This window comes from Mastigoproctus giganteus, chromosome 13, assembly GCF_048544385.1.
Source record: "Mastigoproctus giganteus isolate SK-2022 chromosome 13, ASM4854438v1, whole genome shotgun sequence".
NCBI lineage: Eukaryota > Metazoa > Arthropoda > Arachnida > Uropygi > Thelyphonidae > Mastigoproctus > Mastigoproctus giganteus.
The window spans coordinates 9,097,383-9,111,014 of record NC_143587.1 but is presented as its reverse complement, the minus strand read 5'-3'; the positions used below and the strand labels follow the sequence as shown (position 1 = coordinate 9,111,014).

Sequence of the window (13,632 nt, the reverse complement as noted above, 5' to 3'; positions counted from 1 at the left end):
TTCAATAGATCCACATATTTCCTAAAATGAGGCTTCCAGATCTGGACACAATGCTCAAGATGTGGCCTTACCATTGCTTTATACAGCAGAATAATTAACACCTTATCCATGCTCGCAAAATGCCTATATATCACTGGCAAAACTCCATGAGTTGTCCTAGCAGCTGGCCTATGCTGCTTAGAGAGCTGCACGTCTGACTGCACAGTTACAACCAGGTCATTTTCTGGGGGTAATTGTTCAGTCAGACACACAGCTGTTATGTTATTCTGGGATTACTGTAAACCCATATATCATAGGCCAAAAAACTTCTGTTGCCATTACTGAGACCAAATGCCTAATTTTTTTCAGATCTTTTAGAAGTACCCTGAAAACATGTGACAGAGAAGACAAATGCATGAGATACATAGAAATTAACAGGTGACACAGAAGCCTGTAGAAGGTATAAGGTGGTCTGTAATCAAATTCACAAAGGAGGTCAAGCAGGCAGGCAAAGGCAGATTATGAGAAATCTTTGGCAAAGGATGCAAAAAACAGCAAAGACTTCTTTACTTAATCCAGAAGGAAGGGGATGAATCAGGTTAGTCCACTTGACATTGATGGTTTAACTGTTGATAATATTGCGCAGGTAGCTAACAAAATACTGAATGATTATTTTGCATCTACATTTACACATGAGGAGTTATTCAGGAAGAAGAATATCAGAGGAGTCAAACTACGGTAGTGAGTTAAATGATATTTTAATAACTGAGAGATTGTTGAAGATAAACATAAAAAAAAGTCACCTAGGATGATATTAAAGGAGCCTCCTTTAATATAACTGGATGGAATCTATCCAGTTAATTAAAGGAGGCAACAAAGGAAGTAAGCAAAACCTAAGCCATAATTATGAAAGCTTCCTTGGACTCAGGGGAGGTACCCATGGATGAAGATATGCAAATATGACCCCAATTCACAAAGGAGCAGCAAAATGATGACACAAGTAATTACAGACCTGTTAGTAGAACTTCTGTTCCAGGGAAATTAATGGAGGCACTGGTTAAAGAAGCAATGCAGAATCATCTATACAAGACTTCAGTTATAGTTCGGACCCACCACAAGTTTGTTAAGGGAAAGTCTTGTCTGACCAATTTGATTGGATACTATGCTGTGATCACAAAGGAACTGGATGCAAAAAATAAATTTTGATATTGTATACTTGGATCTTAGGAAAGCTTCTGATACTGTTGCACACGGAAAACTACCGTGTAAATTGGAGGAGTATGGCATTAACGGCAAAATGCTGCTATGGATAAAGGGATGGTTCAGTGGAAGAAAACAGAGTGGTAATCAATGGACACTGCTCTTTGTAGACTAATGTTATTAGTGGAGTTCCCGCAGGGTTCAGTGCTGGATCAATTGTTTTCTGTATTTATTAATGATATTGATGAAGGGATATCAGGCATAATGTCTAAGTTTGCATACGATATGAAGGTTGACAGGGTTGTTAATAACACTAACAACAGTACACTACTGCAACAGGATCTAGAAACGTTCAGCAGATGGGCTGAGTGGTGGCAACTGAAGTTTAACATTGACAGATGTAAAGTGATGTATATGTGGTAGCAGTAACCCCAGAGTAACATATCAGCTATGTGGTACTACACTCAGGTTGCAAGAAAATGAAAAGGACCCGGGGTAATTGTGCAGTCAGATATGAAGTTTTCTCAGCAGGGCAGACAGCCCGCAAGAGTAGGTCATGGTGTCTTGTCAATAATATAGAGGAATTTTTCTAGCAGGGATAAGACGGTGATTAACCCATTGTACCAGGCAATGGTCAGGCCACACCTTGAGTACTGTATATAAGTCTGGAGGCCTTATTTTAGGAAGGATGTGGAGCTGCTGGATCGAATACAGAGAAGGGCGACAAGATTAGTGAATGGAACAAAGGGTTGCTCTTACAAAGAAAGGCTTAAGATTTGCAAATTACAGTGTCTGGTGACTAGGCATCTGTGAAGTGATCTGATTGAAGTGTATAAGGCCTTGAATGGTTTGAGCAAGCTCAATGCTGATGGAATTCTTCCTCTTGCCCAAATTAATCGCCTGAGGAGACATAAATTCAAATTGAAGAAAAGCAGTTGTAGAATAGATGTGCAGAAATTTTCCTTTAGCCGATTAATTTTCCTTAATCAACAATGTGGTTGATTTCCTGAACAAACTTCCATCTGTCATTGTAGAAGTTGGCAGCTTAAATAAATTCAAGGCAGAACTAGACAAACATTTAGAGCAAATGGATGGGTGAAACTGGAAGGGTTTTTTTTTTTTTTTTTTAGGTTGATGCTGTATAAGCTTGCTTTCTTGCATCATATGCCTCTACTAATGCTAATACTGTCATTGACCACCCTGCAACCTCCGTGTCATTTGCAAACTTAGAAATTAATCCTGATATGCCTTCTTCAATATCATTAATAAATATTGAAAACAATAGTGGAAACAATATTGAAAACAACAGTGAGAAACTGCACTAATAACATTACACCAAGAAGAGCAGCACTCACTGAAAATCAGTATGTCTTCTCCCATTCAACCGTGCCACAGAAGCTGTGGTCCTGGGGTATTGCTCATGGATGCAAATTTACACACTGCAAGATCAAGCCTATATGCTACCACAAAACGTTTACAGCCCACTATTATGTCAACTGAAATAAAACAGTTACAATACAGTTATAAATCGGAGCTGAAGCCACTGCTCCGATTTGTACAGCAGTCTTTCAAATGAAACAGTATCAAAAGCTTTGTTGAAATTCAAGTATATGATATCAAAATTATTTTTTCCATCCAGTTCCTTTGTTACAGAATCACAGGATCTAATAAGATTCGTCAGACAAAATCAACCCTTAAAAATCCATGCTGTGATTGTTGACAATACATACATAACTGCATTTATGCCTATACAAATGCAATGCGAAGTACTGCATATGGGTAGAAGTAACCCCAGAGGAACGTACCAACTGTGTGGTACTTAGGGTTGTAGAAAATGAAAAAGACCTGGGAGTAATTGTCCAGTCAGATATGAAATTTCCTGAGCAGTGCAGACAGGCTACAAGAGCAGGTCATGGGGTTTTGTCAATGATATACAGGAATTTTGCTAGCAGGGAAAAGGAGGTGATTATCCCTTTGTATAAGGGATAATTTATTAAAGGTCAGGCCATGCCTTGAGTACTGTGTACAGGTCTGGAGGCCTTATTTTAGGAAGGATGTAAATTTGCTTGAGCATATACAGAGAAGGGCAACAAAATTGGTAAGGAGAATGAAGGGATCCTCTTACCAAGAGAGGCTTAAGTTCTGCAAATTGCAGCAGCTGGAGACTCGGCACCTGTGAGGTGATCTGATTGAGGTGTATAAGGCCTTGAATGGGTTGAGCATGCTGAATTCTGATGGGATTCTTCCACTTGCTCAATTTGAATTTATGCCCCGAACCTAAGGGAGCATAAATTCAAATTGAGGAAAGACAGTTGTAGAATAGATGTGCAGAAATTTGCCTTTAGCCAGCAGGTGGTTAATTGCTGAAACAAACTTTCATCTGTCATTGTGGAAATTGATAGCTTGCTTAAATTCAAGGAGGAACTGGACAACACACATTTAGAAGTGAATTTTTTTTTTTTTTTTTTTGCTGATGCTGCATAAGCTCATATGTCTGCTTTCTTGCATTGCATGCCTCTATTACTATTACCTACATGGTGCAAGGAAGCCTGAGGCTTATGCTGCACTAGCCAAAAAAAAAATTCCCGAGTTACCCTGTGAGAGAGAGAGAGAGAGTCAAAAAGTCGAAGGGAATCACCAAGAAAGGGAAGAATGACGATATCCAGCTCAGGATCGTGGGTGTGCCAAGCCCATACTCATCAGATGTGAGCCCCTGGGGGTATTACTAATCATACATTACTTTAACCAGTGACTCCATCATGTTCCTTGGAACAAAAATCAAGCTTGCAGATCTGAAATTATCTACTTCACCCTTTGACCCCACCTCTTTTTCAATTGGGGAGATATTTGCAAATCTTTAATAAATATCTCCAATTACTACCCAATTACAGTTACATCAAGAGTGTTTGGAGCTATATATTGACAGCACTTTTGATATTACTGTAGACACAATTAATACTAGTTCTTGAATTTATTACTCTGAAACACCACCTGAAGTTATCTGAGCTTGTTTCCTTAAAAGTTTTCTACTCATTTGAAACATCGCTATCCTACACATTTTTCTAGTATCAGCTTCTGCGGCCACAAACAAGAACTTCTGCGATATCTTCAAGCATTACTTTGGTTCATATCATAAAATAGCATATTACTCGTCTATATTACTCATGCTACACTAATTAACAGTTTCCTCCACATCATTGTCAAGGCCTCCATAATATTAACAAAAACTTTACATCTCCTTTGTGATTCAAATATATTCCATCTAAACAATACATATTCGTTCTACCTATTAGTGGGTCATGTTCACCCCCACCAAAGCTTTGCAGATTCTCTGAAGTCGAGTTAATCCACAAGACTTACAGCACATAGTCACTCCTATAATGCATTGGATGGACAGAACTGCAGTGATAAACATTCTGCCCTAACTCATGGATTTTGATGGACAGGTCACTAATAAATACCTGAGTGTCTGATTTCTCAATTTTATTTATCTCTAGGGCAACTTCTCATTTCTTCAGTGACTCAAATCATTGTAATAAATTTTTAATATATGCCTGATACACTCCTTATAATGAGAACAAAGAAAAGAACATATCAGATGAGCTAGAATTATCTACTAGATTGAACTTGGAATACATGGTACATATTATATAAGCAATGAACTCATTAGCATTTAGCATTAATAGAGGCACATGATGCAAGAAAGCAAGCTCATACAGCATCAGCCAAAGAGAAAAAAAATCCTCCTTCCAATTCACTGATCTATTCATTCCAAATGTTTGTCTAGTTCTGCCTTGAATATATTTAAGCTATCAACTTCCACAACAACAACAGATAAAAGTTTATTCCAGGAATCAACTAGCTGCTGACTAAAGGCAAACTTCAGCACGTCTATTCTACAACTGTCTTTCCTCAGTTTGAATCTATGCCTCCTCAGGTTTGTAATCTGAGCAAGAGGAAGGATACAATCACATCGAGCCTGCTCAATCCATTCAAGGCCTTATACACCTCAATCAGATCACCTCGCAGGTGCCTAGTCTTCAGATAATACAACTTGCAGAACTTAAGCCTCTTTTGGTAAGAGCACCCCCTTTGTTCCTCTCACCAATCTTGTTGCCCTTCTCTGTACTCTTTCTAGCAACTCTACATCCTTCCTAAAATGAGGCCTCCAGACCTGTACGCACTAGTCAAGGTGTGGCCAGACCATTGCCTTATACAAGGGGATAATCACTTCCTTATCTCTGCTTGCAAAATTCCTGTATATCATTGACAAGACCACATGACTTACTCTGGCAGCCAATCTGCACTGCTCAGAAAACAAAAAAATCTGACTGCACAATTATCCCCAGGTCTCTTTCATTCTCCACTACCCAAGTGTAATACCACCCAGTTGGTACATTTCTCTGGGGTTGCTGCTACCCATAGGCAGTACTTTGAATTTTTCAGTTGCCACTTCTCAGCCCATCTACCCAACTTTTCCAGATCCTATTGCAGCAGCATACTGTCATTAACAACCCTGCCAACCTTTGTATCATCCACAAACTTGGATATTAAGCCTGATATACCTTCATCAATACCATTGATAAATATACAAAACAACAATGGGCCCAACACCGAACCCTGAGGGACACCACTAATAATATTAGTCCACATAGAGCAGTATCCATTGATTACCACTCTCTGTCTTCTCCCACTCAACCATCCTTTTACCCATTGTAGCAACTTGCCCTTAATGCCATACTGCTCCAATTTGTACAGTAATCTTCCATGTGCAACAGTAACAAAAGCTTTCCTGAAATCCAAGTATATGATATCAAAATTATTTTTTGCATCCAGTTCCTTTGTGACTACATCATAGTATCCAATCAAATTGGTCAGAGACGACTTTCCCTTAACAAACCTATGCAATGTCTGAACTATTACTGCTGTCTTGTCTAGATGATCCTGCAATGCTTCTTTAACCAGTGACTCCATTATTTTCCCTAGAACAGAAGTCAAACTAACAGGTCTGTAATTACTTGTATCACCCTTTTGATCTCCCTTTGTGAACTGGAGATACATTTGGACATCTCCAGTCTGGGGACTTCTTCCGAGTCCAAGGATTCTCTCATAATTATGGCTAAAGGTTCGCTTACTTCCTTTGCCACCATCTTTAATATAACTGGATAGACCTCATCATCTCCTCCTCTTCCTTACGTTTAACTTCAACAATTTCTCCTCCACTTCACTCTCAGTTATTACAAAATCATTTAACTCCCTGTTAGAGTCTGATAAACATCTGGCCCTCTCCTCCTTGAATAACTACTCCTCATGTGTGAATGTAGAGGCAAAATACTCATTTAGTTCGGCACCTATCTGACAATGATCATCTACAAACCAATGATATCAAGTGGACCAATCTGATTAATTCCCTTCCTTTTAGAGTTTATATCAGTAAAGAAGTCTTTGCTGTTGATTCTTTGCTCATGGCTCATATGGGACTTGTCGAGCTATTTCCCATTTGAGTGATGAAATGAAAGATTTGAAGTGGATCTTCCAGCAACTATTGTTAAGGTAAGAATTCAACTGAAAAAATATTACAGATGAAATAAGTACAAAATATTACAATAATTAATCAGTTACTAAAACCTTTCTCCTGCTGAACTTAAGAATTTAAGCTTACAACATGCTGAAAAGGATGAAACTCAGCAGAATTAGGTTTACGAAGATAAGAATCAAATTTAAAAAAGATTGTGGAAAATAACTCAAAAACTTAAAGAAATTAAATTTACAAAATTACTAAAATTAAATTTACAATATATTTAAACAAATTAAGCAAAGACAAGAATTTATCTACTAATCTATATTTAAGTAAAAATTAAATGCAACAAGGCATCATATCTTTAAGAGTATAATAATTATATAATATTGGTGTAAACACACCATAGACAACTCAAACAAAAAACAATGTTAGTAGTGTGAAGGGCATCGTTTTATCTGTATCTCATATTGTGCTCCTCCTTCACACCGAGTTGCCATGTATTGCACTACCTTGAATAAGTAACGCTTCACTAAAAGAAAATTCTATTGTTACTTATTCTTAGGCACCCACCACCCAGACAGCACCGTTTCAAGGCTTGTTTGACCTTTCATCGTTGCGTGGGCAGGTGCCCTGGTATTGCAGACATGACAATACAGTTGTGAAGATAATCAGACAATATGAGACATGCCAGAAGGTATACGTGATAATATTTAAGTAAAATATGAAGGAGGAGCACAATATTAGATACAGATAAAATGATGCCCTTCACACTACTAATGTAGTTTTTTGTTTAAGAGTTGTCTATGGTGTGTTTACACCAATATTATACAGATTATTATACTCTTAAAGATATGATGCCTTGTTGCATTTAATTTTCACTTAAATATTATCACATTCTGGCATCTCTCATATTGTGGGATTATCTTCACAACTGGATTGTCATACCAGGTACCTGCGCACCCACCGATGAAAGGCCAACAAGCCTTGAAACGGTGCCATCTGGATGGTGGTGCTCACTGAGAATAAGTAACAATAGTCTTCTCTTTTTAGTGAGAAGACTTATTCATTACTCATTCGATGTAGTGCAATACATGGCGACTCGTTGTGAAGGAGGAGAACAATATGAGATACAGATAAAATGATGCCCTACACACTACTAGCATAGTTTTTTGTTCAAGAGTTGTCTATGGTGTGTTTACACAAATATTATATAGACTAATATAAATTAAACACTTAACCCAAAACCTCTGTTAATCCACTTGAATATAATTCAACAGATCTGTTGAGACAGATGAATCTGAGACATGCCTTCTCTTTATGACTGCCAAATGTCAACTTATTGAACAAACAAAAAGGTTTTTTTTTTTTTTTTTTTTCGATTCTTCAAAGAGGCCAGCACACTGTCAATTAAAGATGTGGCTAGACACATTTACACTTATCTTTCAAATTAATCACCATTATACTACAATGAAATCCCAATTTTCAAACTCACTGACTTACTACTATTTCACAGTAAAAAAATTATTTCCTAATGTATTTTCTTTTATTACCAGTTGTATTTAACAGGGAGTTCAATAAATAAAGATCCATATAAATATAAAAATGCTTAAATGTCTACACAGAAATCTGCAATCTACGTAACTACTAAAACGAGACTGACTTGCAAAAACATTCTAATTGTTCAAACATGTTTGGTAACATCCGTCAAATTGGAAAATACACTGTAAATGCAAATTCCTGAATTATATGCTGATCAATCAATGAGATTATATAAACATCATATAAATGCACAATACTACACTTTGGCAAAGCATTTGAAACAGTTTCATATGGGTAGTTCCAGCCCAGGCTTCAGTGTTTTTTAAATTATTGGCAAGATCCCATGATGAATCAAGAGATGGTCATTAAAATGAAGGCAAAGGGTTGTTGTAAATGATCATTCTTCAGAGTGGGCTAAGATTATAAGAAGGGGTTTCTCAAGGTTTTGGTATCAAGGCCACCCTTGTTTCTAATTCTCTTGAAAGACACTGATAAGGGTATAAAGGGTACAATGTGTTGAAATTTGCACATACTATAAAGGTTACAGCAAGGCAATCCAAACTTCTTCAGAATGATTTCAACAGAACATCAGATTTCAATGCTAAGAGAAATGGCAGTTACATTTCAATCCAGCCAAATATAAGATTCTGCATTTGGGAAATAACTTCGATTAGGAGTAATCTACAGACCACGTGATTGTGAAGATTACGATGAAAGCCTCTACATGCAAATGGAATGGGCAAGTAAGCGTCAATGTCTTATTATGGATGATTTCAATTTGCTTCTAATTGATTGGAGTAAATGGGAAGAAAACTCGACATGGGGAACAAAATTTTTAGTAGTAGGGAAAATCATGGAGGCAATGATCATTTGGATCGAATTGAAATTCTCAAGGATACTCAGCATGGTTTTGTTAAGGGAAAATCATGTTTAACAAATCTGGTTCGCTATTTCGAAAGAGTCACTCACGAGCTGGATTTAAGGAATAATTTCGACATTGTTTATTTAGATTTTAGCAAAGCTTTTGACTCAGTCCCACATGAGCGGTTGTTTTATAAGCTGGAACAGGTTGGCTTCAGGGCAGGAGGCAGAGTTGTGATAAATGGCTATTCCTCAGATTGGGTTGATGTAAGAAGTGGGGTTCCCCAAGGATCAGTATTAGGACCACTGTTGCTTTTAATTTTCATAAATTACATTGATGAAGGGATAGAGGGCGTGATGGCTAAATTTGCAGATGATGTTAAAATTGGTAGAATAGTTAGTGATCACTGTCAAGCTGAGCTTCTTCAGAGAGAGAGATCTAGATAGACTTCAGGAATGGTCAGAAAAATGGCAGCTGTGCTTTAATCCAACAAAGTGTAAGGTATTACACCTGGGAAACAGTAATCCCAAAAAAACTTATTCATTTGGTGGAGTTCAACTAAACCCAGTACTGGAGGAAAGGGACTTGGGTGTTACGATATGGTCAGACATGAAATTCTCTGAGCATTGTAAACAGGTTGCAAGGAAGGCCCATGGTGTCCTATCGATGATCTATCGAACTTTTGCAAGTAGAGATAGGGACGTGATAATCCCATTATATAAGGCTTATGTTAGACCACACTTGGAATACTGTGTTCAAGTATGGAGACCGCACCTAAAGAAAGACATCGAGCTTCTTGAAAGGGTGCAAAGAAGGGTAACTCACCTGGTTAGAGCGGCAAAAGGGCATCCTTATGAAGAAAGACTTCGAATATGTGGGTTGCAGAGTTTGGAAACTAGACACCTTAGACGAGATTTGATTGAGGTGTTTAAAGCTCTGAGAGGCATCAGTAAAATGAATGAGGACAAAATTTTCAAGATTATAAATGATGCTAGAACTATGGGACATAAATTAAAGTTACGGGGGGGGAAATATTTAGATTGGACTGCAGGAAGTTTTATTTTAGCCAGCGAGTTATAAATATATATATATTTTTTTTATGTAAACCCCAAACATAAGAGGTATCAGAACCTATAGTACTTAGTACCATGCTTGGGTTGGAGTTTGAGAAGACGAAAGAAAATATTTGTTGACATTGGACTTGAACTTCTGTAGGCTGTAATTTTCAGGAAATACGTATGAAGGAAGATTGTTCCAGAAAACGGCAGTTGAATAAATAAACGAGGAAGATGAAAAGTTGGTTCTGTGAGTTTGTAGCTGGACAGTAAATGGACGTTGGCTGGTGGCAGCACGAGTTCGGACTGTTTTCAAATAGAGAGCAGGAATTATAGAAGCCAGTTCAGAAGAACAGAGCCCATGGAAGTATCTGTAGAAGAGGCATGCAGCAGAAACAGTGCATCTATGAGAAAGCAAGTGGAGAGACTCTGTTAGAGATGAATCATTAATTAACCTAACTACCCTCTTCTGAATGGAATCAAGAAGCCTGAGAGAAGTTTTGGGGGCACCACCCCAGATGGGAAACAATATTCATGGCAGGGCAGATTTGCGATTTATACAGAGTGAGCAGCTGTTCGGAAGAAATTATTTGATTTTATTGGTGCAAATGTTTGGAAGAAAAGTAACGCTGAGAGCGAAAGAGAAAACCAAGTTTTTTTTAGCAATATTTGTAATGTGCTTGTTTCAAGAGAGATTAGAAGTCAGGGTAATCCCCAAAAGAAATATATCATTTTGCCTAGAAATCGGAGTGTCACTAAAGATAAGCATAAGAGCAAAAGAATCCTTTTTGCGAGATATAACACAAAACTGAGTTTTAGTAGGGTTGAAATCAGCTAAGTTGTCTTTGCCCTACTGAAGAATTACCCAAAGATCAGCATTTAAGGAATTGGTAGCAGATTTTCGAGAAGTTGAAGCTGATTGAGCAGGGCAAGGTTTCTCAAAATGAAAAGTAGAAAGCAATGTGCTATCATCGGCAAAACTATGAATAGAATTTCCAGTCAATGGAAGGTCATTAATATACAAGAGGAAAAGAGTGGGGGAAAGAACTGAACCTTGGGAGACACCGGCATTAGTGGAGAAGTTAGAAAACAGAGGTCATCTACCATCACCATCAGTGAGCGATCAAAGAGAAAACTGGAGAACCAATTACTAAAAACAGTTGGCAAACCATAAGATGGAAGCTTGTTTAGAAGACCTTTATGCCAAACATGATCGAAAGCCTTTGAGATGCTAAGAGCAACTACTTGTGTTTCAACAAACCTTTCCATTGAATTAGTCCATAAATGGGTAACATAAGCCAGAATATCACCAGTGGATCGACACTGATGGAATCCGTACTGGTGATCGTTGATCAGAAGGAAGGATTCTATGTAGTTTTAAGAGTTGGAGGTTAATTGATTTCATAATTACTTTAGAAAGAGTAGAAGTAATTCCAATGGGACAATAATTGGATGGGAGGGATTTGTCACCCTTTTTATGAAATGGATGGATATGAGCAAATTTCCAAGCAGAAGGAAAAACACCTTTGGAATAAGAAAGTGAAAAAAGGTGGCAAATAATAGGAGTAAGTTCAGGAGCACAGATTTTGAGAACATGTGGAGAAATGCCATCGGGACCTGGAGCTTTCTTAGCATCAAGATTCATCAAAATCCTTCTGACATCCTTTTCACCGAAGACCACAGGAGGCATTGAATGGAGCGTGTTGGGAATGGTGGGAGGTGTTTTACCAAGATCATTAATACATGAGTTGGAAGAAAAATAGGATGCTAGCAGGTCAGCTTTCTCCTTGGCTGAAGTGACAACCGAACCATCTGGTTTGGACAGAGGTGGGAGCAGAGATGGGCAAAATTTGCAGCCAATAGCTTTGGCAAGAGACCAGTGCTCGGCTACCACTAGGGCAAGAAGCAAGTTTTCTACTCTTAGCCTGTTCAAACTCTAGTTTGGACTGATTAATAACTGCTTTACAATTGTTGCGAGCTTCGGTGTAGGCAGAAAATGAAACTGAGGAATTAGAAACAAGCCAATTACGATATGCAACATTCTTCTCTTGAACAGCCTTAACACATTTATTGGAAAACCAAGGTTTAGATAAAGGATGAGATTTTAAAGTGGAGTGTGGGATAAAGGATTCCATTCCTGCAAGAATAATTTCACTGACATGATCTGAGCAAACGTTGACATCAAAAGTTTTAAAACAGTAATCCGACCAAGGAATAGAAGAAAAGAAATCTCGCAGGTCATCCCATTTTGCATTCTTGTAATGCCAAACAACACGAGGTTGTGAATAGCCGTGAGATCACTAAGATCACTAAGTTGTGATCTGAAGTGCCTAAAGGACCTCTCACTTTGACCATGTACTTAGAAGGGGTTGTTTGTGAGAAAAAGATCAAGCGTGTAGGCTGTATGATTAGGATTGTCCGATATTCTTGTAAGCAAATGAACAATCTGTGCAAGGTCATTAGTAATTGCAAAAGCCTCAGCATCTCGACCAGCTGGATCGGTGTGACTAGAAAATGGAAGCCAGCTGGAGTTGTGAACATTAAAATCACCAAGGAAAATTACCTCACTGTTAAGTTGCAAGGAAAGTTGGACTGGTGAAAGTCAAGTTGCAAAGAGAGGAATCAAAGAATTTCAAGTGATTAGTGGAGTTGGGAGAACGGTAGAGACAACAGATGAATTTGACACAATGGGGTAGAGAGATTTTAAGCCAGAGAAGATCAAAGAGAGGAGATTCCAAATTGTCAAGTCTCTGACAGGAAATATCAGAACGGACATATGCACAAGTACCACCTTTGAGGGGAAAGGAATCATACAGCAAATAATTTGGGCATCTGAGATGAGCAGTAGCTGAATCAACCGATAACTGAGATTCTGTCAGAAAAAGTACATGGGTTTTGGCAGACTGCAAGTGGAAATGGACATCGTTGAGATTAGAACTGAGACCACGTATATTTGTGAAATGAATTAGGAACTGATTGGGAGGTTTAGATCTTTTTGCAGATAAGCTTGCTCTATTAGTTTGACAATTCATAGTGTATTCAATAGTAAGAAAAAGTGGGTGGGACATGCTATATGAAGTAATGAAATTTTTGGATATGGCATACACATGGTAAGAATATACCCAGATCCTTGACATGACGTGGCCTCGACAATGCTCCCGCATACACAGTACTCGGACTCCCTCCAGTCACTATCTGGCAGAGTAGAGGTAGCAAGATTATAAACTAGCTGATCCGGAAGCCTCCTAGAGAGTTACCAATAGGTTCGGTCCGATGTAGTAACTAGCGGCTGGCCAGCGAACACCGTTTTAAAGCTGTACCCTCGAAACGTAAGGAATACTGGATCTCGCCACGATGTTCATCATAACCTCAAAATTCATCAATCATACTGCATGATGGAAGAGATAGGGAAGGGTTGACCGGAACTTATCTCTAGAGACTAAACGTAGGTTCCACGACTTCAAGCCTCCAATAAG

General features: G+C 38.2%; 1 protein-coding gene across 3 annotated transcripts in view; it reads right to left on the bottom strand.

Annotated features, from left to right (window-relative positions):
* Positions 1 to 13,632, bottom strand: part of trio (trio Rho guanine nucleotide exchange factor) — a 996,553-nt gene that overhangs the window by 680,898 nt on the left and 302,023 nt on the right. The window lies entirely within an intron of this gene.